The sequence below is a fragment of the Cervus elaphus genome, chromosome 19, assembly GCF_910594005.1.
Source record: "Cervus elaphus chromosome 19, mCerEla1.1, whole genome shotgun sequence".
NCBI classification, from domain to species: Eukaryota; Metazoa; Chordata; class Mammalia; order Artiodactyla; family Cervidae; genus Cervus; species Cervus elaphus.
Genome location: NC_057833.1, coordinates 62,904 through 90,278, shown reverse-complemented (window position 1 = coordinate 90,278; position 27,375 = coordinate 62,904). Strand labels below are relative to the sequence as shown.

The following is a 27,375-nucleotide window of genomic DNA, read 5'->3' as shown; positions in this document are numbered from 1 at the left end:
GAACAGTTCATGCAAAGATGGGCACAATAAAGAACAGAAATGGTAGGAACCTAAGAGAAGCAGATGATATTAAGAAGAGGTGGCAAGAATACAAAGAAGAACTGGACAAAAAAGATCTTCCAGACCCAGATAATCATGATGGTGTGATCACTCACCTAGAGCCAGACATCCTGGAATGTGAAATCAAGTGGGCCTTAGGAAGCATCACTATGAACAAAGCTAGTGGAGGTGATGAAATTCCAGTTGAGCTATTTCAAATCCTAAAAGATGATTTTTTGAAAGTGCTGCACTCAATATGCCAGCCAATTTGGAAAACTTAGCAGTGGCCACAGGACTAGAAAAGGTCAGTTTTCATTCCAATCCCAAAGAAAGGTAATTCCAAAGAATGCTCAAACTACTGCACAATTGCACTCATCTCACATGCTTGCAAAGCAATGCTCAAAATTCTCCAAGCCAGGCTTCAACAGAGCATGAACCATGAACTTCCAGATGTTCAAGCTAGATTTAGAAAAGGCAGAGGAACCAGAGATGAAATTGCCAACAACCACTGGATCATTGAAAAAGCAAGAGAATTCCAGAAAAACATTTACTTCTGCTTTATTGACTATGCCAAAACTTTTGACTGTGTGGATTACAACAAAGTGTGGAAAATTCTGAAAGAGATACCAGACCACCTGACCTGCCTCCTGAGAAATCTGTATGCAGGTTAGGAAGCAACAGTTAGAACTGGACATGGAACAATAGACTGGTTCCAAATAGGATAAGGAGTACGTCAAGGCTGTATATTGTCACCCTGCTTATTTAACTTATATGCAGGGTACATCATGAGAAATGCTGGACTGGGTGAAGCACAAACTGGAATCAAGATTGCCAGGAGAAATATCAATAACCTCAGATATGCAGATGACATCACCCTTATGGTAGAAAGTGAAGAAGAACCGAAGAGGCTCTTGATGAAAGTGAAAGAGGAGAGTGAAAAAGTTGGCTTAAAACTCAACATTCAGAAAACTAAGATCATGGCATCTGGTCCCATCACTTCATGGCAAATAGATGGGAAAACAGTGGACACAGTGGCTGACTTTATTTTTTGGGGTTGCAAAATCACCGCAGACAGTGATTGCAGCTATGCAGTGAAAAGACACTTGATCCTTGGAAGGAAAGTTATGAGCAACCTAGACAGCATATTAAAAAGCAGAGACATTACTTTGCCAATAAAGGTTTGTCTAGTCAAGGCTGTGGTTTTTTCAGTAGCCATATATGGATGTGAGAGTTGGACTATAAAAAAAGCTGAGCACAACAGAATTGATGCTTTTGAACTGTGGTGTTGGAGAAGACTCTTGAAGAGTCCCTTGGGCTGCAAGGAGATCCAACCAGTCCATCTTAAAGGAGATCAGTCCTGCGTGTTCATTGGAAGGATAGGTGTTGAAGCTGAAACTCCAATACTTTGGCCACCTGATGGGAAAAACTGGCTCATCTGAAAAGACCCTGATGCTGGGAAAGATTGAAGGCAGGAGAAGAAGGGGAAGGCAAAGGATAAGATGGTTGGATAGCATCACCAACTCAATGGAAATGAGTTTGGGTAAACTCCAGGAATTGGTGATGGACAGGGAGGCCTGACATGCTGCGGTTCATGGGGTTGCAAAAAGTCGGACATGACTGAGCGACTGAACTGAACTGAGGATAAAAATTTGTTGTAAGTGTCATGCGTTGAAGTTAAGTAAGAATCACGCTATTGTTTTAATAAAACCGGTATCAGTATAGGGTTCGGAGAAGGCAATGGCACCCCAATCCACTACTCTTGCCTGGAAAATCCCATGGACAGAGGAGCCTGCTAGGCCGCAGTCCATGGGGTCGCAAAGAGTCAGACACGACAGAGTGACTTCACTTTAACTTTTCACTTTCACGCATTGGAGAAGGAAAAGGCAACCCACTCCAGTGTTGTTGCCTGAAGAATCCCAGGGACGGAGGAGCCTGGTGGGCTGCCGTCTATGGGGTTGCACAGAGTCGGACATGACTGAGCAACTGAACTGAACTGAGGATAAAAATTTGTTTTAAGTGTCATGCGTTGAAGTTAAGTAAGAATCATGCTATTGTTTTATAACCGGTATCAGCGTAGGGTTCGGAGAAGGCAATGGCATCCCACTCTAGTACTCTTGCCTGGAAAATCCCATGAATGGAGGAGCCTGGTAGGCTGTGGTCCATGGGGTCGCGAAGAATCAGACATGACGGAGTGACTTCACTTTCACTTTTCTCTTTCATGCATTGGAGAAGAAATGGCAACCCACTCCAGTGTTGTTGCCTGAAGAATCCCAGGGAAGGAGGAGCCTGGTGGGCTGCCGTCTATGGGGTTGCACAGAGACGGACACGACTGAAGCGACTTAGCAACAGCAGCCGCAGCGCAGGGTCATACAAAACAGGTCCACACTCCCCTGGCCCCGCTTTGTCACATCCACGCCCCCGTGCCCTGCATCCCCACATGCAGCCAGTGCAAGCCAGCAGTCTGCCTCCTCTTTCCAGTCAGTCTTTGGGCTTCGCTGAGGTGTTTTGGCCCTGGGCAAGGAAATGGCAACCCACTCCAAGATTCTTGCCTGAAACATCCTATGGACTGAGGGGCCTGGTGGGCTACAGTCCATGGGGTCGCAAAGAGTCGGACACAGCTGAGCGACTGAGGAGTTATACAAAATTTGCTGTAGTGCTGTCGTGTTTGCATCTGCCGTCCTCACCATCATCCAATGAGCAGGAAGGACATAATCCCTGCTCGTTCTCAGCCAATAAGTCATTGGAAGAGATTATTAGTGGTAACAAGAATTTGTATTGTAACAAGGAAAAGGAGTGTTTGAAGAATCAGTTAATGTTGGGATCTGAGTGAATGGATCATATTGAGAAGTCTATAATTGATCATATGACAAATAGGGCCACTAGCACACATTATTGACAAATAATCTATTTTAGAACTGAATGATAGCTTAAGGGTTTGTAGTGTGATTCAGTGCCAGTTTGAGATAATTATCTCTTGGTCTGTATATATGAAAATTATTGTTGGAACTAAGCTAATGGTGAAGGCATATGAGATAATCTTACATATAGAGGGTATATGGTGGTTTTCTATATGTTAGTGCTTGTTATAATGATAGATGATATACATAGTGCGGCTAGAGTGAAAGAGGAAATTTAATTTATTACTTTTATTTGGAGTTGCACCAATTATTTGGTTCCTACCATCAATGGATAAAAGTTTGAAAAAGCTATGCTGTTAGTCATGGGAGCATAGAATCAGCAATTCTTATATACTTCTGTGGTAAATAAGAAGGTATTGTCTTCTCTTCCTAGATTCACAATCAAGTTTTTTTCTCTAAACTATATATATAGTATAGGGGGCCTAGAATGATTTTTGGGTTTAAGGATAGGAGTAGAAGAGGTAGGATGGGTTATGATATGAGAGCATTTTCTCCTGTAAAAGATGGAGAGATAGAGTTTATGTGGTGTGTGTATTTTCCTCACTGTGTTGTAATGAGTATATATAAAGAGTATAGGGCAGCAATTACTATATGAATTCCTATTAAAATAATTGCAATGTTTGATCACGAGAAGGATATTACTACAAATAGCTCTCCAATCAAGTTAATAGTTGGGGGTAGAGCTAGGTTTGTTTAACTTGCTGGTAATCATAAGGTTGCTATTAGTAGGAGGAACATTTATAGGCTTTAGGCTAGGATTATTGTTTGGCGATGGACCTGGTCATTTGAATTTGCCAGGCAGAAGAATACAGAGGATGTAAGACTATGGGCAATTATTAGGGCTGTGGCTCCTATACAACTTCAAGGTGTTCGGGTAAGGATAGCAAAGTGCTATGTGGCTGACAGAAGTGTATGCAGTGAGTGATTTTAGGTCTGTCTGGCATAAGCACATTGAGCTGGTTATAATTATGCCTCATAAGGACAATAGAATGAGTGGATACCCTATGAAGTCTGTTAGTGGGTTTCAAATTATTGTAATTTGTAATTCGTAGTATACCATTGCATCCAAAGTTTAGTAGTGCTGGCAGCATAGCCAGAACTATGAAGCCTGCAATAGGGGCCTCTTCATGTGCTTTAGGTAGTCAAAGGTGGAGGCCATAAAATGGTATTTTTACTACAAAGGGAATTATGCATACTAGCCATATGAAACCATTGGATCAAGAGTTGGATACTGATTGGGCTCAGCATTAGAATATTTAAAGATCCTACTGTATTTTGAATGTAGACAAGTATTCCTAAGAGGGGGAGAGAACTAACTAGGGTATAAAATAAATAGAGACCTGCTTTAACGTGTTCTGTTTGATTTCCTCTTTGGGTAATGATAATGAGTGTTGAAACTAGTGTTGCTCCAAATAGAATATATAAAAGAATGAATTTTATGACAGTAAATGTATAATTAAAGTAATTATAATATGACAGCAGTGATAATTTTTTTTTTTCTGATAGAGATTCTTTTAATACGTGGTGTTGACTATTAGTATAAGGGGTCATAACCATGTAGTTAAAATCAGTGATGGTGTCCATAGGGAGTGGGAGAAACCTATTGAGAAAATGAGGCTGTTATCATTGATTAAGGAGGAGTAGGCTTGTGAGTCTAATTAGTAGGCTATGTGTGGTGGTGTTAATCCAGATTAACCTGATGATCAGTTTAGTGGTATTGTTGCTGACCAGAATCTTGGCCTTCTCTGCCTGCTGAAGCTGAATAAAAGAACATGGAGACTGAGTCTGGAGGAAATATAAAGCTGGCTCCAATATCAGCCGGCAGAGAAGGGAACCCAGCAGGTTCATGCCTCAAGACCTATGCCTGCCCCCCCTTGAGGAGTCTAGGGGCTCATAGAAGGAAGGGCTCACAGTCAGGAGGCAGTATGATAAACAAAGGGGGTGGGACTTTGATTTCTTCCTCTTGCATTTATTCACAGTCGCATCAGTTCAGTTCAGTTGCTCAGTCATGTCTAACTGATGATGGGAAAGACTGAAGGCGGGAGGAGAAGGGGACGACAGAGGATGAGATGGTTGGATGGCATCACCGACTCAATGGACATTGGTTTGAGTCAACTCCGGGAGTTGGTGATGGACAGGGAGGCCTGGTGTGCTGCAGTCCATGGGGTTGCGAAGAGTCGGACACGACTGAGCGACTGAACTGAACTGAAACCACTCCAGTAGATGCTTCCAAGTGTGTAGCCCAGAGCGTTCTGCCTGAGGGAGTTGAGATCACACAGGTAAAACGTGTAACAGCTCACAGGGTGCTCAGGAGTGTGGAACTGGCAGCCCTTCCTGGGCAGCCAGGACCCTGAGCAGCGATGAGAGCCTCGCCCCCTCGTGGTCCCAGGGAGAAGGAAGCTGATCGGCCTGCCGGCCGGTCCGAGCCACTGCTGAAAAGTCCCTGTCTACCCTGACCACTGGAGCGGCCCAGGGGGCCCACCCTCTCGGGCCCCACCAAGCCCCTGCCCCACACCCATGTGGAGAGTCCTTCCAGGCTGTCGTGATGGGAATCTGTGGTGGGAACTCAGCAGAAAGGGCATGAGGGCAGCCTGGACCTTCCTAAAGCGAGGATGTGACATCGCCAGGTACACTGAGGTCACGCAGGTGGCGGAAGTCCATTTCAGATGGTGGTCTGTGCTGAGAAGGACACAGGACTCGGGGAGGCAGGGGCTGATGGGCGGCGAGTCCAGAGAGGCGCCTTCGTGGAGGAGGGGGGATGTTCAGACAGAACTGCATCTGGGGCTGGAGATCCAGCAGGGCTGGCCGGTGGGTGAGGAGGGCAAGGCCGGGGCTCGGCCACAGGAGCGGTGCATCTGGCCTCTGGTAGAGTTTCTGCTCCGCAAGGACTGGGGTTATTGTCTGTCTCCTCATGGCTGTCCCGTGCCTGGAACACGACCTGGCCAGAGGCAGGTGCTAAGCAAATATCTGTGAATGAGTGGACGGTTCAAGTGTGGAGATGGACAGGACAGACGGCGTCAGGCTGCAGAGTGGGGGTTAAGTAGATTAGGAGACCGAGCCGGGAGAGAGGCATACAGGGTTTCTGAGTCCGGACTCCCAGCCCCCTTGGGCTCAGGTCCACCCAAGCTCGTCTGTTCCCCAGACCCTCTGTTTTCTACGGTACATTCCCTCTGGCCTTCACTCACCTGCGTGTCCTGCCCTGCATGGCTTAAAAGCAGCTCCAAGTCTGTTCCTACCACCTGTGCCTGAAGCCTCTTTATGCTTAAGCTGGAGGATCCCAAGGGCGCCCCCTGAGATGGGGCCCCTTCCCTGCCCGGGGACGGGTGCTCCTTGTCTGTGCCGTGGACTCTGCTCTCTGCAGTTGTCTGCCTGTTCGGGTCTTTGCCTGACCCAGGGCCGGGAGTGTTCATGGGTCGGTATGTCCCCGCTGAGTCTAGCAATCCGCCAGGCTGAGTCCTGCTGGCCTGCATCGTGACACTGCCATTTACTGGTGACACGGGGCCCTCCCTGCAGCACCGCTGACTATGTGTCCACTGGTCTCAGCTGGACCTCGCTGTTGGGCTGGGAGCCAGATTGTCAGTGCTGCTGGTGCCTGTGGGCATGGCTGCCATCACAAGCCTTCTCCTTGGGGCTCAGCGGCTGAGCCGTCAGGGCGTGTGCAGAACGCGCTGCAGACCGGCACAGGGGGCCAGTGCTGGGCCTCAGCCAGAGAGCGGAGGCACCGACGTGGGGCCTGCCCTCCATGAGGACACTTTCCGGCCTCCTGGGCTCTGTTTTGTCCGACCTTCGAGGAATGGGCGGAGCTGCTGCGCTCATCCTGGCCCACCCGCTCCAGAGCTGCCCTCACAGACCTCCCCTGCATTGGGATCTGACCAGTACATTCCTGGTCCCAGCACCAAGCCAGGGCGTCCCAGGGCCCCTTCAGTTAAGGGGTCAGGGGAAGCAGAGCCGCTTTGTTTAGAGCTGGAGGGGGAGTCGTGTGGGTAGAGTTCTCATTTCCTCCAGCGACACTTGTGGCTTATGGCGCCCAGGGCTCCCAGCCAGCCTGTGGGCCGCCGTGGGACCCCGTCTCCTGTCGGCCCCTCTTCTGACTGGTTGGTCCATGTTCTGACTGCTCGGGACTTGGTGCTCCTGGGTTGAGTGTCTATTGTAATTGGCTAGGGTCTGTTCTTTTTTTTTTTTTCCTTAATCAGTATTTTTTTTTTTTCCTTTGAATTATGGCTGGCTTACAATGTGTTAATTTCTGCTGCGCAGCTCAGGGATACACTTATACAGATATATACATTCTTTTTAAAAATATTATTATGTAGTTTATCATTGGATACTGAATATTGTTCTCTGCTATGCAGCAGGGCCTTCTTTAACCATTCTACTTACAAAAGCTACATCTGCTGAGCCCAGCCTCCCACTCCATCCCACCGCCCCCTCCTCCTCGGAGAGCGCCAGTCTGTTCCCTCTGTCCCCGAGTCCATTTCTGTTTCATGTGTGTGTGCTCAGGTGTTCAGTTGTGTCTGACGCTTTGCGACCCCATGGACTGTAGCCCACCAGGCTCTCTTTCCATGGGATTCTCCAGGCAAGAATTCACCGCTGGGTGAATGCAGGCTTGTGGTCACTCTGACCTGTCTCAGACCTCTCAGATGCTGTCTGCTGGGTGAATGCAGGCTCATAGTCACTATGGCCTGTCACAGACCTCTAAGAGGCCATCCGCTGGGTGAGTGCAGACTTGTGGTCACTCTGGTCTCTCACAGACCTCTCAGAGGCCATCCGCTGGGTGAGTGCAGACTGGTGGTCACTATGGCCTGTCACAGACCTCTCAGAGGCCATCCACTGGATGAGTGCAGACTTGTGGTCACTCTGGCCTGTCACAGACCTCTCAGAGGCCATCCACTGGGTGAGTGCAGACTTGTGGTCACTCTGGCCTGTCACAGACCTCTCAGAGGCCATCCACTGGGTGAGTGCAGGCTTGTGGTCACTCTGGCCTGTCACAGACCTCTCAGAGGCCATCCACTGGGTGAGTGCAGACTTGTGGTCACTCTGGTCTGATACAGACCTCTCAGAGGCCATCCACTGGGTCAGTGCAGACTTGTGGTCACTCTGGCCTGTCACAGACCTCTCAGAGGCCATCTACTGGGTGAGTGCAGGCTCATAGTCACTATGGCCTGTCACAGACCTCTCAGAGGCTGTCCTCTGTGTGAATGCATGCTTGTGGTCACTCTGGTCTGTCACAGACCTCTCAGAGGCCATCCACTGGGTGAGTGCAGGCTCGTGGTCACTCTGGACTGTCACAGGCCTCTCAGAGGCCATCCACTGGGTGAATATACGCTTGTGGTCACTCTGCTCTGTCACAGACCTCTCAAAAGCCATACGCTGGGTGAGTGCAGTCTTGTGGTCACTCCGACCTGTCACAGACCTCTCAAAGCCATCCGCTGGGTGAGTGGAGGATCATAGTCACTATGGCCTGTCACAGACCTCTCAGAGGCCATCCGCTGGGTGAGTGCAGGCTCGTGGTCACTCTGACCTGTCACAGACATCTCAGAGGCCATCTACTGGGTAAGTGCAGGCTCGCGGTCACTCTGGACTGTCACAGACCTCTCAGGTGCTGTCTGCTGGGTGAATGAATGCTTGTGGTCACTCTGCTCTGTCACAAACCTATCAGAGGCCATCTGCTGGGTGAATGCATGCTTGTGGTCACTCTGGCCTATCACAGACCTCAGAAGCCATCCACTGGGTGAATGCATGCTTGTGGTCACTCTGCTCTGTCACAGACCTATCAGAGGCTGTCCGCTGGATGAATGCATGCTTGTGGTCACTCTGGTCTGTCACAGACCTATCAGAGGCTGTCTGCTGTAAGTACAGGCTCATGGTTGTTTTAGTCTGTCATGGACCTCTCAGAAGCCATCTGCTGGGTGAATGTGGGCTCCTGGTCACTCTGGTGCAAAGTTTCCACAGGGCTGTTGAGAGGCACTGGGTGGCTGCCCCAGCTGGGGGCCACTTGTTGCACTCTTGCTGCCCCCAAGCTACGTCTGGAGAAGGCTAATCCCAATGAGAAGCTACTTTCAGACTTCAGCTCACATGCCAGGAACTAGTCTTCCAGCCTAAGCAGGTCACTTGGGGTTTCCTGTGTTAGTGCTCACAGCTCACACCCCTAGAGGGTGGGCCGGATCTGGGGACACATGTCCTCTGCTGGTAAAAGTGACATTAGACTGTGTTCCCAAGGATGGACCACAAGGGGTGATGGGAGAACATCTGCCCTACCTGCTTGGAGGCATTGTGCCCCCAGCCCCTGCCTTCTCCCCATTGAGGTATGGAATGTGGGAGAGCAGGAGGGGGAACCTGGGTCCCCAGTGAGACCCTCTCAGCAGAGCTGGGCCTGGGTCAGGCTTGGAGAGTGTGACCGAGAGTTTGCTGGACAGGACGCCACATTTAGAGGGCCTCCTGCAGTGTAGTTCCAGGGCTACATAGCAACTAAGTGCAGAGCATGGTGGCTGAGCTGACGAATGTGGATCCTGCAGGCTGAACGCTGAGCCCTGAACGTTGGAAGATTGTCTGGAGTCACAGGACGTGCTTGCTCTCTCTGCTGAGATGATCTCAATGGGGACCCAGGTTCCCCCTCTTACCCTCTAGAAGCAATCAAACTGAAGCCACTTTTCATGGTGAACTCTGAGGAACCTCAGGAAAGAAAAGAATACCTGCTTTTCACCAGCCATCAGACTGCAGCCACTCCCCACTGTGATCCCTGGGGAAACTCAGGAAGGAGAAGTCAGGATGCTGGTCCCAGGGGGTAAGGTATGTATCAAAGGGGATGATTTCAGTGAGATGGCTGGTGCATCTTCCCACACATAGAAAAGTGCTAAGTTCCTTAACTTTTGATGCTGCCCCTGGTTTTGGAATCCTAAAAGATTTGTACTGTATAAAACAACTCTCAACACCTGTATTATAATATTATTATGTCTATCCATATGAAGTAGAGACTTTCCAAAGGACATCAAAGACAAATCTCAACATTCAGCACACTGGCACCAGTGGTGGGCACTCCCCAAAAGATGCAACTAGTGGAGCAATTAGAAAACTCGTCATCCCTTTTCCCATAAGATTGTGGAATGCACGCTGACACTGGGGAATTGTTACGGGGAAGAACAAAATCTGACTCCATGTTGAATGTTTTCCTTTAACCTTTGCTTCCTGTTGGCCTGTTTGCTACATGGATACTATCCATACATAATGGCCTGCCCCAGGAAACCCCGCCCCTCTGCCTCTGTCCAGGACCCCTCCACCTGTGGATGGCTACAGGAGGGAGAAAGTAACACATCTCCCTCAGAGGCTGGCCATTCCAGATATTTGCCAGATTAGTGGCCTTTTTACTTTATTTCCTCACCTCCCAGCTCTGTGTTCTATAATAGACACTGGCATCCAGACGCTGACAAAATGGTTTCTTGGAGATATTAGTCTGCTATCTTCTCAGTCTGCCAGCTTTCCAAGTAAAGTCATCTTCCTTGCCTCAGCACCTCGCCTCTGATTTATCGCCCTGTTGTGAGGCATGCAGAGTGAGCTTGGACTTGGTAACAATCCCACATGCCTTGCAGTCAAAAAATCAAAACATAAACTGGAAGCAATATTGTAAGAGATTCAATAAAGACTCTGAAAATGGACCATATAAAAAGATCTGAAACCAAAAACCAAAAGGAACTCAGTGGTTGTCTGAAATATTTAGAAAGGATTTAGTATCCCTCTTGCCAATATCCCCTGAAGCCACAGTAGACAGTTAGGCCCTGTTCATTCAGGACACCCTCTCCAGACCCCAGCTGGAGGTGCTCTGCCCCCAATGCCCTCCTGGGTCTCAGGAGTAGAAGAAACACAACCTATGGGGTCTCCTCTGTGGTCCAGGGGAGCGTCACATCAGCCACCCTGTCTCCCTGCCCTTAATAAATAAGGAGAGTTGTCAGCACCTGGGCAAGTGATGCTGTTGGCACCTGGACTGCCTCATCCTTGTGAGATTTGGTGTGAAGACAACACAAAAGGAGAACCAACCAAGAGGCATCCAGGGAGCAGTGAACCCCTCTTCACAGGGACCCTGTGAGACCCAAGACTCACTCTGCCCACCCTGCTCTGACTTTTGGGAACTGGTCTCTACCATTCTCTGGGCAGGAGGTGGGAAGGTCCACAGGGCCTCTCTTCCACCTCCTGAGACCCAGGTGGGCACCAGGGGAAGCAGCCCTCCACTTGGGGTCCAGAGAGGGTGTCCTGAGTGCACAGGGCCTAACCGTTCAGTGAGGCCAGCCCTCGTCCACAGTGCACTGACCTGCTGCAGGGTCTTGGGTTCCCTGGCATCCAGCTCCCCCATCGCCAACCCAAGCTTGGTTTCTTGGGAGCCCCTAACTGGCGGGCACCCAGCAGGTGAAAGCTGCATGCCCAGCGAGAAGGAGGAGAAGCTGGTGGGGCAGGGGTCCAGCATGGAGTATCCAAGACCCCTCTGTTCCCCCAGGAACACCCAGCCCCGCCTGCCGTGGCCTTGCTCCTCTTTAGTATGTGTCTTTGTGGCTGATGTTGCCAAACACCTTCCCCTGGAAGAGAAGACTCCATGACCGTGGAAGGGGTGGAGGTGAGGAGGTGCTGTAGCCCTAAACCCAGAGAGCTTCAGAACTAACTTCCCTGAGCCCTGCACGTACTGCCTGTTACATCTGTACCAACCGAGGCTGAGATCCAGGCAGATTCTCTGTGGAAACACTTTTCTGTCCAACAAGTGAGGTCTTATTAACCCACAGCTGAACCTTGACACGTGGGACGTGCTGTAACTGTGGAGACTACAGGGAAGGTGTTTGAGAGGCTTCTTCTCAGGCAGCTCCCCAAGGCCCCTGGAGTTACTGGACCCAGAGGTGGAGCACTGTTGCTTCTCTCCTCACTGCAGGCCAGACGGTGCCCCCAACCTCACAGCCCTACTCCTCCACCTCCCTGAGTTCAACAGAACCCCCCCAGTCCTCAGGCCAGAGCGTAGTCTTCTTGGTGAGCAGAGTAGAGGCCGGTGGGAAGGGGGGTGGAGGCTGAAAGCTTCTTTGTAGAGGAAAAAGCCAGACGTGTGTTCCCGTGTGTGGTGGCCCCATGCTGCAGTAATTGATGTTCCCCACACAATTATGGGTGGGTTTTATTTTCTGTATTTTCAAAATTTCTTTTTTTTTAAAAACAGCTGCATATTATGAGAAAATTTTTGCAATCAACCATGAGCACTGGCAAAATAAGCTCTTATTTTTTTTCCTTTTCCTAAAATGTCGCAGTTTTCTATGGTGACAGATGAACAGCCTCCTACTTTTAAGTATTCATTTAACTGGCTGTGCTGGGTCTTAGCTGTGGCATGCAGGGCCTTCAGTTGAAGCATGTGGGAAATAGTGCCCTGACCAGGGATTGAACGTGGCCCCCTGTGTTGGGAGCTCAGAGTCCTAGCCTCTGGATCAGCAGAGAATGTTGCGATCTCCTACTTAAAGCAAGGTTATTTATTTATTTTCGGCTTGCTGCGTCTTCGCTGCTGTGCGGGCTTGTCTCTGGCTGAGGCTACAGAAGTCAGAGGAAACCAGAGGGCCACCAGGAGAGGCCAAAGGAGAGTCGAGGTCTATAAGGAGGAGAGGCCACACTTCCCAGGAGACCAGGGAATCCCTTTCCTGGTGAGTCTGTCTCAACACCTACATTCCTCTCCCTGGACCCAGGATTGACTCTCCAGTGACCTAACTGACTTGGCTCCAGAATGATGCCTTCCCAGGGGTTCAGCTATGACTGGACTCCACTACTGTCAGTGATAAGGGGGGAATGAGTACATAGTCTGGGCTTCAGATTTGTTTGGAGAAAAAATTTATTAGAAGAGGAGTCCTGAAAAACCATGAAGGCAATTGGCATGAACATCTCCAGAACACTTAAGAAACCCTCTGCTGTTTATCTACCTCCTCTCCTGTCATGAAAGTGGAAGGTCTATTTAACAAGTAATTCTGTGCTTATCACACTCTTTCTTTAAAATATTTATTATCTATTTATTTATTCGGCTGTGCTGTGTCTTAGTTGCAGCCTGTGGGAGCTAGTTCCGCAATCAGGTATTGAACGTGGGTGTCTGCATTAGAGTCTTGGCAACTGGACCACCTGGGTAGTCTCTCCTCATACTCTTGTGGACAGTAATGGGTCACAGGCCTCCTCTGAGGCCCCCTGAGAACTGAGGCATGGGGTGGCTGCACTAATCCTCCTATGGCTAAGGTGTGGTTTGTTGGTCATGACTCACTCACACTCCCTGCAAACATAGGGCTACTCCCCTGTGTGTGTCCTCTGGTGTCTGATGAGGATGGACTTCTGACTGAAGTTTCGCCCACACTCCCCGCAAACATAGGGCTTCTCCCCTGTGTGTGTCCTCTGGTGTCTGATGAGGACGGACTTCCGACTGAAGGTTCGTCCACACTCCCCGCAAACATAAGGCTTCTCCCCTGTGTGTGTGCTCTGGTGGGTGATGAGGACGGACTTGTGACTGAAGCTTCTCCCACACTCCCCGCAAACATAGGGCTTCTCCCCTGTGTGTGTCCTCTGGAGTGTGATGAGGTTGAAGTTCTTACTGAAGTTTCGCCCACACTCCCCGCAAACATAGGGCTTCTCCCCTGTGTGTGTCCTCTCGTGTGTGCTGAGACTTGACCTGTCCTTGGAGGCTTGCCTACACTCTCCATACGTGACCCTCATAATCCCTGAGACCCCTGCCCCCCGTTAGCAATGTGCCTGTGTCCTCTGGATTTAGTTTCTGGAGTGTGCTGGGCTCGTCTTTCGTTCTCTCATGCACCCCAGAACCCCCCATTTGTCCTCCAGGTGAGTAGGAAGAGGCCCTTGAAATCCTCTTCAGCCTTACGCTTTTCAGCAAAGGTTGGGGCCTGGCCTTGGTCTTGTGACCCTCAGGTTTGTCGCTCGGGCTGTGTGGATCTGAATATCGCTGATTTTGATTGCCTGGGCAGGGATCCTCTGGTTGGAGGAGGTGTCTTTCAGATGGTCTCAGGAGGGTCTGAGAGGGGTGACTGCGTTGGGTGTGTTGGCTGAGGAATTTCTGACTGGAGAAGGCCAGAGAGCAGGAGGCACACGGGTGGGTCTTGGGCTTCGGTTCTGCTGAAAGAGGAAGCTTTTGGTCAGGTAGCTGGTTTGCCATATTTAGGCCCTCATCAGTAATCACCTAAGTGTTGACAGTGCACGATTTGTCTCCCATCGAGTGTGTCTTTATAGTCCATGTTTCCACTCCACTCTTATTCTCTACATCTACAGAAATCCAGGAAGTTGGTGTCAGGGGCCTTTTCTCTATATCACCCAGATAGGGACCTTACAGCAGCATCAGAGGCAGTGTCTCTCCTGATAGAGCTGGATCTGTAGGGACTTTCCCTGCGTGTAAGTGTCTGAAGAGTCATGTCACAGTGGCCACAGGTATTTACCCTACTGAGGGATAAGACTTGATGACTTAGGTGAAATCTCCTGAGTGGCTCCCTGTGAGGGGAAAGGGTCTATTAAGTTAGGGGCTCCTGGCCTGGAGTTCTCTGCATATGGGAGGCAGCACAGGGGGTGGTTACAGCAGGTGTGGGTAAATCTGACTTTGTGGCTCCTTGTTCAAAGAGCAGCCTTTGTGCCGATCTCTGCAGGAAGTGGGTTTGAGACTGGACGAGACCGAGAGGCCCAGGTCCCACTGACTACAGGTCTCTGGCCCCTGCTGCTCAAACTGGTTCACAAATTACTCCTCTCTCAGTTTCCCATAGATCATAAAATAAAGGCACATCCTTTCTCAAGCCTCACCAGTAGTCATACCTCATTATTTCATCCAGGCTTAGTCCATTTAACGTGCACTAGGAAGCCCTATTTAAAAATACATCTCCAGCCAGATTCTTCACACCCTCAGTCCCAAGCATCTTCAGACAGCCCACTCTCCCCTCATGTCTGGCAATGAACTGACCTCTGAGGGGGACTCCCCGCTGATGTCTCCTCCCCAAAATGAACCAAAGCATCGTCTTGGCACAGAGAACATGCCGCCTGCAGCAGAAAGCCATGCAGTTGTTCTGTTTCACCCAGGAGGACCCCTGGGGCCTGCACGTAGACACATGCCCTGAGGCTTCCTTGTCCCGTCCAGCCTCCTTCCTCTCCCTCTGTGTTTCCTCCCGCGACCCCTGGCATGGCCTCTCTTCCCGGCCCTGGGGCTGCAACACTGGCCGCTTCCCTGTCTGGAATCCTTCCCCGCAGGCGTTATCTCTGCAGAGATGCTGCCCCACCGTCCCGCACCACACCCCACCCTCTGCTCACGCTGACCCGAGGCACGTTCCCTGCGCTGGTTTCCCTCAGAGCATCAGCCCCTGTCTGGTACGAAGCCCCTGCTGCCCTAGGGCAGTGGTTCTGTCTGTTTCGGTGTGTGGAGCCCCATCTGGCACAGAGTGTGAACTCACATGACAACAAACTGGAACAGTAACTAAATGCACATCACTGTACATGTGTGCACCCCAATGTTCATCGCAGCACTGTTGATAATAGCCAGGACATGGAAGCCACCTAGATGCCCATCAGCAGACGAATGGATATGGAAGCTGTGGTACATATACACCATGGAATATTACTCAGCCATTAAAAAGAATTCATCTGAATCAGTTCTAATGAGATGGAAACTGGAGCCCATTATACAGAGTGAAGTAAGCCAGAAAGATAAATACCATTACAGCATAGAAACACATATATATGGAATTTAGAGAGATGGTAATGATAACCCTATATGCAAAGCAGAAAAAGAGACACAGATGTACAGAACAGAATTTTGGATTCTGTGGGAGAAGGCGAGGGTGGGATGTTTCAAGAGAACAGCATTGAAACATATATATTATCTAGGGTGAAACAGACCACCAGCCCAGGTTGGATGCATGAGACAAGTGCTCGGGCTGGGTGCACTAGGAAGACCCAGAGGGAACGGGCAGAGAGTGAGGTGGGAGGGGGGATCGGGATGGGGAATACAAGTAAATCCATGGCTAATTCATGTCAATGTATGACAAAAACCACTACAATATTGTAAACTGATTAGCTTCCAACTAATGAGTAAATGAAATAAATACATAAATGTAAAAAATACTAATGATTAAGGAATTCCATTTACTTTCTTTAAATTGGTAGATGTCATTCATAAATTTCCTAGTGTGACTCTTTAAATATCTTTGTCCTATTAATATTTTAAAATAAAATGTCTTTATTTTAGTAAAAAAAAAAAAAAAAAAAGAAATGGGAGGGAATAAGGAAGTAAGAGGTAAAGGGCAGAGAGCTGGTAGGTGCTAGAAAACTTGCTTTTTGCTTCTAAGCCTTTCAGCAGAAGGTGATGTTACCCATTTTTTTGCATGAAATATTAAAAATTAGAACTAGCATTTTTAATATAATAATTTTTCCTAACAATCATATGACAAGAATAAAATTCTGAGGCATTTTAATTGCAACTCAACTGACTTTGGACTGGATTGTACTCTGCTTCGAAATCGGACCACGGAGGCTCCCACGATGGGGTCGGGTGCTGGAAGAGGGCTGACACTCACCTCTCCCGGCCGCGAGCTCACTCTTCCCCTTGCTGTCCCGCTTGATGCCAAGGTCCTGACCATACTCGTCCCCGTACCAGACCAGCAGCTCACAGCCCGGCCTGACCACCTGGCAGGTTCGGTAGAAGATCTGCCCGTGATACTGGAAGGCCACCAGGTTCTGCTCCTCGTCGTCTCGGGCACAGTTCACATACCTGGGGTCGAGGCCGGGAAGGGAAAGAAACCTCAGGTGATGAGTGCCCTCCACTCTCCGACCATGCCCAGCTCCTTGCCTTCCGCCTCTGAGGCCGCCCCTCATGTGGACCTTCTACTCACACCTTCGACCAGGCCATGTGAATTCCCATGTCTTTCTCTCCTTACCTAATTAGCCATTTTCCGGAGCCCACTTCCAGACTCGTCTCCACCTGGACTGTCTGTGAGGCTGGTGACTTCCAGCTCCTCTAAACTCTGAGTTAAGTTCTCTTCCATCCACAGGACTTGGTGCTCCTTGTCTAACACGCAGCCCTCAGCACTCACCCCAGCCTGCCTTCTCTCCCGAGGCTTTCTCCCATCTCCCCACGTGTATCCAGGGTCCTATTCGCTTGCCCACCCTCTCCCACGGACACTTGGAGAGAGCTCTGATATAGCTTGAGACACGGAACACTAATAGTTTGTTCACTGTCTGCCTGTCCTGATGAAAGAGAGGTCCTCAGAGAATGGCCCCACCTAGGGTCATCCTGCTTCCCATTCCTTTTGAGGCCTCAGGGCCCACTTCTCACTGGAACCAAGCCTGAAGAGGTTGTTGCCCACACAGAGTCAAGGTCTCCTGTATTAGGTTTTCCTGGCGCTGTGTAGTTACTCAAAGATAGAAAAAATAAGGTTACTGTTCCTAAAATCAATTGGCTAATGTCTGTTTGCAGTATGTTCTCCAAAAGGACACGGGTTGTGTGATCTGCTTCAGTAACGAAGTTCATTGTCTAAACTGAAACATAAAGTGCGTGGTAAGTGTCCATTAAGTGAGTTAAAGTGTCCCTAGTGAATCTAGACTCCTCAAGTTGTTTTCAAGTCCACCAGTTTTGTTCAGCATATAGACTTGTATCTTGACGGCACATGCCATATTTTTATTTCCTTCTTTCTAGTGTCTTTTGAAATGAAAGAGCATGATATGGAGGGAAAAGAGGAAGGAAGATGTGAAAGCTGTTGAGGGAGCCGGGTTGAGAAGGAAAGGGGCGTGGGATGGAGGGAGTCTCAATGTCTACACACTGGAGACTAACTGCACTCACCTCATCCAGTTGGCCCAAGACGTGTCCTTTCCATCCACATACTCGTAGCAGTTCCTCCCTTTGGTGATCTGAGTGTCAGAAAAAGAGATACAAGCTTTCCTCTTTCTTTTATTTGTTTTTTGGTAGGAAGATATAGAAGACCAATTTCCCTCTGTAGTCATTGGTGCTTTTCAGCCTGCATGGATTCACCTGCCGGTCGGACCACACGGTAAGCCCCTTACTCATCATTCCAAGTCTGAGTCTCTTGGTTCATTGAAGGCAAAGGCTCCACAAGGGAGGAGTCACTTCTGTGTGTCTCTACACTATGTTCCCACCTTTCCTCTGACCTTCAGATAGAAGTCCTGTGAATGTGTACCACTGTGTTCCCACCTCTCCTCTGACCTTTAGATAGAGGTCCTGAGTGTCTGTACACTGTGGTCCCACCTCTCCTCTGACCTTTAGATGGAGGTCCTGAGTGTCTGTACACTGTGGTCCCACCTCTCCTCTGACCTTTAGATAGAGGTCCTGAGTGTCTGTACACTGTGGTTCCACCTCTGCTCTGACCTTTAGATAGAGGTCCTGAGTGTCTGTACACTGTGCTCCCACCTCTCCTCTGACCTTTAGATAGAGGTCCTGAGTGTCTGTACACTGTGGTCCCACCTCTCCTCTTACCTTTAGATAGAGGTCCTGAGTGTCTGTACACTGTGCTCCCACCTCTCCTCTGACCTTTAGATAGAGGTCCTGAGTGTCTGTACACTGTGGTCCCACCTCTCCTCTGACCTTTAGATAGAGGTCCTGAGTGTCTGTTCACTGTGGTCCCACCTCTCCTCTGACCTTTAGATAGAGGTCCTGAGTGTCTGTTCACTGTGGTCCCACCTCTCCTCTGACCTTTAGATAGAGGTCCTGAGTGTCTGTACACTGTGGTCCCACCTCTCCTCTGACCTTTAGATGGAAGTCCTGTGTTCACGCCCAGGGTACACAGTACCCAGGGCTGACTGTGTCATTGCCGACCGGGTTATCACCATCTGCATCCTCACATGTAGACATGAAGTACCCCCCACCACATACAAGCCATTAGAGCCCAGAGGACAGGGAAACGGGTGCTTCTCACCAGCCAGGCATATCCACTGTTGGCGGCCTCTTCATCGTCTGTGATCTGGCCCTCGTAGGGGCCAAAGTGCAGGCCCAGCGGCAGATCGGACGCCTCGTTCCACACTCCAAGCCCAGCGTCAGGGATGCCCGACAGTCTGATGCTTAACCCAGGGGGCAGCGTGAGGGCTGAGCGATTGGCATGCTCCTTTTCCACTGCACAGTCCTTTACAAAGGTTGGGGGCCCATGGGCAGCACAGCTGTCGATGAAGAAGTTCTGACACTCCTCACAATCTGGAGGTGAGAACAGGAATGAGAGGAGGTATAGTGATGTTGCTGGTCATAACGACCTTCAGAAGGAACTGGGTCATTCATGGCATTTGGCCTCGATCCTGCACCCCAAGTCATAGAGGAAGGGGATGGCTGGGGGACCAAATGGTGAGGTGAGGTTAGTGGACCAAGGCGCCGTAGCCCCTGCTCCATGAGTGGGCCAGTGGGGTCACTCACAGAGGTAGTCGTCATCCTGGGGCTCGCTGACCTCTTGGTACACGTGGCCCTTTCTTTCTCGTAGACTGTACCTCCTCACTCCAGTCTCTTTTCTTCTGAGTTCTAAGATGGAGAACAGAAGCTAAGCAAGGCCGGTGGGGTCTGGGGAGTTAGTCCCTGTTTTATTGGAAAGTGTGAGATCTCCTACCTGTCCATCTATACACTTTGTTAAAACTTTCTTACATGTATTTTTCAAACTTTTACTTTTGCAATTTTATTTTTTAATGATACATTATTTATTTCTTCTCCACACTGCATGGCTTGTGGGATCTTAGTTCCCTGACTAAGAATGGAACCCACACCTCCTGCAGTGGAAGCATGGAGTCTTAATCACTTCACCACCAGGAAGTCCATTCTCTATACTTTGCTTCTTGTCCCTTTAACTATAGGTTCACGAGACTGAGGCTCCACTGACCACAGATGCCCAGTTCAGTGATAGCTCCCTGCACGTCCTGTTAGTAGGTTTAACTTCCCAACCTTTTTACTTAGGAAATAGTTCACTGACACATCTACTCAGAAAATATATGTTAAGGGCACGTGACACGTAAGGCATTGAGCAGAGGTCTGGTCATAAACACTAACAAAGCTCGGTTCCCATTATCACAGCTGGGTTTATCGAACTACTTGTAGGTGTCAGACTTTTGCATTTAATGTAAGGCTTTCAAGCACTGTATGAGTTATGTATCCTTATCTTCACTTTACACATAGCAATCAGGACATCAGAAAATGTATAAGATTTTCCCAAGGCCCCAGTGCTAACTTCATGTCTCAGATCAGTCCAGCTTAAACCCATGCCTACCCAAAGTCCATGCCACACACCTAGGTCATACTTATTAGTTTTTCTACAGGGATTAGAGGAACTAATTAGAGGAACTCCCCAAATTTCTCTTACCAGCTTTTTGTCTGGGGTACTGTCCAGGGGTCCTTGCTTTTCTGTGATGGGGCACTGGTTTCTGAGCCTGCTTGGAGCCACTCTTTTTCAGCAATTTTGCTACTCCCGGCAATTCCTTCAAACTAGATTCCTTACTTAATGGTGCCCTGGACATTCTCTTCCATGTGAGTAAAAGACAACAGGCATTTCTTTAGTTCTTTAGGACTTTATGAAGTGTTTTCACATGCATGACTTTAGTTAATACTTTGTCAATTCTTGGAAATACCTTATTTGGGGCCGGGGGTGGGGGGCAGGGGGCCTGAACACTGGAATGTAACAAAAGGACCTATGTGGATAGTGAATCAAAACTAGAATTCATATCTTAAGGTTCTTCCCCTGCAACTTTCTGCATAAAAGTGAGAGCAAGGCAGGGAGAATAGCTGGAGGTCAGGGAAAGAAGAGGGTAAGTGCTCGTAGAGAGATCCGGGGGGATTGTATTAATTAGTGGCCCTTTGATAGACAAGGAAGTATGGAAAATTACAGAGGGGACAAAACACATCTGGAAAATAAGGTGACAAAGCAGTGAGATTAAGAAGAGAAAAGACGATCGGCAGAAACACATTTAGACAATAAAAAAATGAGATGGTTGGCATGTCCTAGAGACAATGTTTGGAATTAAAGTAGCTGGTCTCATCAGTTCTCCTTGAACAAGGCTGTATGACTAGCTGATTCTCCTCAGTTTCCTGATCCATGAATTGATATACAGGCTAATTCTTAATATTATAGTGGACATGAAATTTAATAACCTTCAACAAATTGTTTTGTGAGGTGTTTAATACAGTAAGAACATTTGCGTACATCCCTGGTATGAATTTATTCCCTGAACTGCATCTATATTTGAAGTCTAGCTCACAGATACTATCGTCAGCATTCTTTGACCTTTCTACTCCTAGATGAATGCTCAAATGTGGAGTCACTCATTCACAAAACATTCAGGGGTCCCTCAGGGGCTTTGAGCTGGGCCTGGACTTCTGAGAATGAATGGGTGTGGGCTAGGCTCTCAAAGCTCACAACACAGGGGCAGGCTGAACACATGATTCCAAACAGGAGAGTTGCCTATTAGAGCTCAGAGGAGGAGCTGTTACTGCCTCCTGCAAGAAGGAGCATTTGAAATGATGCCCAGATGATGAGTTTCTACTCAAAAGTGGGTAATGTATGTGACGTCCTTCTGTTATTTTCTTATTTGTTGCTTTTCAGTCATAAACCTGAGGCTTCTCAGGGTTGCAAGTTGTTTCCTCTTATTGGAGTGGGAGGCTCTGAGGTAGGGATCCTGTCTCCTTCTTCATCTTGGACTGTCCACTGTACAAACTGCCCAGCATGTCCTTAAGCTTCCCTTAGTCAGATGTCTTAGCATATCCCTCCCTAGCACAGCACAAAAGAACTGAGGTTGAAAACATCTCTCAGATGAATGATATAAAGATGTATGAATAAGCTTCATAGAACTATGGAAGTTTTAATCAGTTTTTAAGGGGTTTAGAGAACGTGCATTGGTTTAGATTGCACTACCCATGATACTGTGATCTCAGGCATATAATCAAATGTTTTTTACCTCATTTTTTGGATTTATAATGGTGATAGCTATATACCTACTTATAGGTACTGTAGGATTGATTTAAGGTTTAAGTAAGTTTATTCACATAAAATGCTTAAAGTCTGAAATATTATGAAAATAATGTAACAACAGAACCTCCCACTACTGTTGTTGTTCTTACTGACTGTAAAGATGGTGATGATATCAGACAGTTTGCTAAAGATCCAGGACAGGAAGGTAGCCATCTCCAGGATCTCTGTGTTTTCTCCTGTTCTCACCTGTGATTGGATCCATGAGGAGGATATTTTGGGAACAGGATTTGGAAAATACTCACCTTCTGGTGTTTACTGTGCTCCACTCTGCAGGCCATCAAAGAAGGTTTACCTAAAAAATGATGAGAATCAGTGTTTTGATTGGGAAATGTTTCCAAACTCTGGGTATTCTAATTAGGGACACATAATTCTAAGCCAGAGAGTGACAAAGACAATGATTACCAAAGGAGGAATGGAAGATGATTTCTGTATCATCACCTCCCATGGTTCCACTGGGAGCATAACATAATTATCTTAAAAATTAAAAAAAAAATATGAAACTTCATCTGTGCCTTATCTGATGTTCATAAAGTATCTAATAAATTTACTAGTCTTTCATGACAAAAGTACTCAACACTGTAGAAATAGAAGGAAGTTACTGCAATATAATAAAGGTCATATATTGAAAGTCTACCTCTAACATCATAGTCATTAGTGAAAAAGATCAAGAAAAAAAGGCATGGATGCCCATTATCAACATTTCTGTTCACCATAATATTAGAACTCCTAGCCAGGGCTTTAGGTTAGAAATGGAAACAAAAGGCTTCCATTTGGCAAGAAGGAAGAAAAATTATGTCTGGTCCCAGGGCCATGGTTTTATGTGCAGAAAGATCTTTAAATCCACACAGACAAAAATCCTGCACAGCAAGTTGCACTGTACAAAATCAACATTCTAATATCTTTCCATGCATGAAGAATGACCATTCCACAAAGGAAAATAAGAAAACAATCCTATTTATTTTTTATTTTTTTAAAGCTATAGTCAAGAGCTAAATGAAAAAAAAATATTTCTTTTTATTTATTGGTTTGTGCCAGGTCTTTGTTGCAGCATGTGGGATCTAGTTCCCTGACTAGGGACTGAACCCAAGTTCTCTGCATTGGGAGTGTGGAGTCTTAGCCACTGGACAAATAATCTTATTTATAATAGCATTGAAAAGAATGAAGTAATTAGGAGTAAACTTAAGGAGATGAAACACTTATATGTTGAAAACTACAAAGTATTGCTGAAAGGAATCCGACATAAATAAATAGATAGGTGTCTCATGTTTATGGATTTGGAGGCTTAATATTATTAAGCAGTTCATACTACCGAAAGCAATTTAAAGATTCAATGTTATTCATATTAAAATCTCAATGGAAGCTTTTTCAGATATAGGAAATCCATCCAACAGTTAACACGGAATCTCAGAGCACCCCAAATAGGCAAAGCGATCTTAGAAAGAACAGCAAAGCTGGAAGCCTCTGATTTCCGAACATACTACAAAGGTACAGGAACCAAAAGAGTGTAGATTTGGCAAAAAATGTGTGCTTAGTCGCTCAGTCTTCTTGACTTTTTGTGACCTTTTGGACTGTAGCCCACCAAGCTCCTCTGTCCAGGGGATTTCTCAGGCAAGAATACTGGACAGGGTTGCCATTTCCTTCTCCAGGGGATCTTCTTAACCCGTGGAGTGAACCCACATCTCCTGTGTCTCCTGCACTGAAGGCAGATTCTTCACCTGCTGAGCCACTGAGGAGGCTAGCTGGCATAAAGACAGATATGTCAATCAATGGAACAGTATAGACAGCCAGAAATAAACTCTTGGATACATGCTCTAATGATCTTCATCTAGGGTGTCAAGATAATGGGGAAAGTTTAATCCCTATAATGAATGGTGCTGGGGAAACAAAATAACCATGTGCAAAATAATGAACATCTCACATCTTGAAGAAAAATCAACTCAGAATGGATGAAAGACCTAAATGCAAGACTTGCTAAGACTCTTAGAAGAAAACAAGGGTGAAGCTTCAGGACATTGAATCAGCAATGATTTCTTAGATATGTTACCAAGTGCACAAGTATTAGTAACAAAGTAAAAATAGGCAAATGAGATTAATCTTAAAACCTCTGTGCAGCAAATGACACAGTGAACAGAGTTGAAAAGGCCTCCTATAGGATGGTAGAAAATATTTGTAAAATATGCATCTGATAAGGGGTTACTAAGCATACACCAGTGTGAAGGCTACCTACAAGCCAGGAAGAGAAACTGATTGACCATGATGGCACCTTGATATCAAATTTCCATGCTCCAGACTTGTAAGAAAACAAATTTCTGTGGTTTAAGGAATGCAGTCTGCTTTGTTATGGCAGTCTGAGCTGACTAACAGTGAGAAAAGGAATTGAATAGACATTTCTCCAGAGAAAATACACAAATGGCCAACAAACATATGAAAAGATGCTCAATATTATTAATCAATAGGGAAATACAAATTGAAACCTTCTGTGATGGGCAATATGTCTAAGAAGACAATAGCAAGTTTGGTAAGGATATGGATAAATTGGAACCCTTATACACTACTGTTGGCAATGTAAAATGTTGCAAGCTTTCTAGAAAACAGTATGGAGTTTCCACAGAAAATTAGAACCGTTGTATGATCTAGCAATCCCACTCAAGAGTGTATTTCCATAAAGAATTGAAACCAAGATATTGAATAAATAGTGGGCACATGTATGGTCACTGCTGCATTATTCCCAATGGGCAAGATGTGTAAGCAATCTAAATGTTCATTGGTGGATAAAAGATAAATATTTTATATAAGAAATATGTTATAGCTCTTATATCCACATGCACACAATGGAATGTTTGAAAGCCTTAAAAACGAATTCTGTCATATGCTCCGTCATGGAAGGGCCTTGATGATATTATACTAAGTGAAATGAACCAATCAAAAAAGACAAATATTGCCTGATTCCACTTCCATGAGGTATCTAAAGTAATCAAATCCATGGAAACAGAAAATAAAATCGTGGTTGCCAAGGGCTGTGAGGAGGAAGGATTGGAGAATTGTTACTCAGTGGGTTAGGGCTTCAGTCACGCAAGATGTAACATTTCTACAGATTTGTGGTACAGCAATGTGTATATATATCCCCGGTGGCTCAGCGGTAAAAAATCCACCTGCAATGCAGGAGATGCAACAGATGCAGGCCCAGTTCCTGGGTTGGGAAGATCACCTGGAGCAGGAGATGGCAACCCACACCAGGATCCTTGCCTAGAGAATCCCATGGACAGAGGAGCCTGGTGGGCTACAGTCTATGGGTACGCAGAGTCAGACATGACTGAAAGATTAGCACTATGGTCACTAACACTAATGTGTACATAGTTAGCAACAGTGTGCCATACACTCAGAAATTGTTAAAAAGGTAAATAAGGACGTGCAGGTGTATGGTGAACCGAGGAGTATGTATTCCCTATGAAGAATCTCTCCTTATGTCAAAACCTTTGCAGACAACCAAATGTTTGGTTTTCATGTCCCTTTCCCTAGTTTAAATAACCTAAGGGAACAGAGGGACTTCCCTGGTGCACAGTGGATGAGAATCTGCCTGCCAATGCAGAGGACACAGGTTCGATGGCTGGTCCAGGAAGATTCCACTTTCTTCGGGGCAGCTGAGCCTGTGTGTCACAAGCTACAGAGCCTGTACATGCTCTGCAACGAGAAGACACTCACCGCCACCAGAGAAAGCCCATGGACAGCAACAAAGACCCAGTGCAGCCAAAACTAAATAAATAATTTTTAAAAATCTGGGAGAACAGAAATCCATAGATGGAGAATCATAGAACTGTCTAAATTGTTTTCTCCAGTCTAGGCAGATTAACTCTTCTAAACTCTTTGAGCAGCAAAAGAGGAAGTGAGCGCTCACTTCTATTTTATAATAAGTGTACTTCATTTTATTTACCTGATGCCATCTCTGGTCAGTGAAATTTGGGAAAGATCATGGAGAATAAATAGTTCTCTCCAATCCTTTCCCAGAATCAAAATACAGAATTAGTTTAACCTTAGGGTAAGAAGATCATGGGTTTTGTTTTATATACATACATAAATAATGTATCTTGACATAATATGTTAATTACTTCCTTTTCGAAGAGATTTAATCCAATAACCAATGAGATTAGTATTAAATCTGTTTGGTGAATTTATTTCTAAGGTTTCTTTAACTGCCTTTCACTAAGAATGTTTAGCAAAAATAATTATTTTTTAAAAAGAATGATAAATTTTAACCATAAAACTTCTGAGAATTACACGGGAAAACCTATACATTCATCTTCATTCAGGCTTATGTAAATATTTGGTCACAACCACTTTGGAATGCTGAAAATTATGTTTTCCTTGCTAATGGCTGAGATGAAGTTGAGACCTAAGCCCAGGCTGGTTTCAGGAAGACACCTCCAAATCCTCCTGGCCTCTCACCTTGCTGCCTTGGTGTCCATTCTTCATCAGAATCCTCAGTGTCATCTACCTGGGGCTTGATGACCTGCCTGCGGTGATGCATGAAATCTGGTTGAGTGGCTCTGAAACCTGGAAAGAAGAAAAATATTTCTTCTAAGAAGGAGAAACACAGCACAGAAGCAATGGAAAGTGTCACAAAGTCAGGGAATCAGTGGGATGGGCTGGGAGAATCTAGAACAAGACAAGAGGGTCAACCTCCCTCTGGTGCAGAAGTGTAAACATTTCCTCCAGGTTAGTCTCCACACAAAAGGGAACTGTGAGCAGATGCAGCCACCTAAGAGTCAGCAAGTGAACAATGAGGGTGAAGACCTGTTTCATGTTTCCCAGGCTCACAGGCACCCAACACTTCCTGTTACCTATAGCAACCAGCGCTTTGTAGTTTCTTTTCATATTCCTATATCGGATTTTTTCCCATTCTCCCATCTCTTCCCATTCTTCCTTGGAGAAGTATACAGAGATGTCTTTGAAAGCATCTTTGGCCTAAGGAAAATAATAGATTTCATCAGTGATTTACTAATCTAAGTCAGACCTTAGCGCTGGGCCTTCTCCTCCACCTTTTGTGCAGGGAGTAGCCTGAAGCTACTGGATGGTCTGTGTGAAACAGGGATGAAGGCTTTCCTTCCCGACTGTGTCCTGCTTACCTGGACAAACACTGAGCATTTTCCTAACTCTCCCTGGACACAGGGCAGTTGACGAAGCTAGTGTCCTGTTTTTTTCCCACTCCACCCCCACCATCTCAGGCAGGACCAGGCATTCCCATCCTGTGTACAGTCACAGGGAAGTTCACTCAGCTGCCCAGGCAAGCAGTCTGTGGTGCTTCAGGGACCAGACCATGCCCTTCCTATAGAGCTGGCTTAGAGCCCAGGTTTGCTGCCTCCAACTCTCACCGTGGGCTTCCACTCTGTTCTCCTGGCTTCTCCCTCAGTGCTCTCCTCTGGAGACCTGTTCGGCCTCAT

The 27,375-nt window shown here is 47.0% G+C and overlaps 1 pseudogene; it reads right to left on the bottom strand.

The window, feature by feature from the left end:
* Positions 1-13,208: 13,208 nt before the first annotated feature.
* Positions 13,209-27,375, bottom strand: LOC122675941 (annotated as a pseudogene).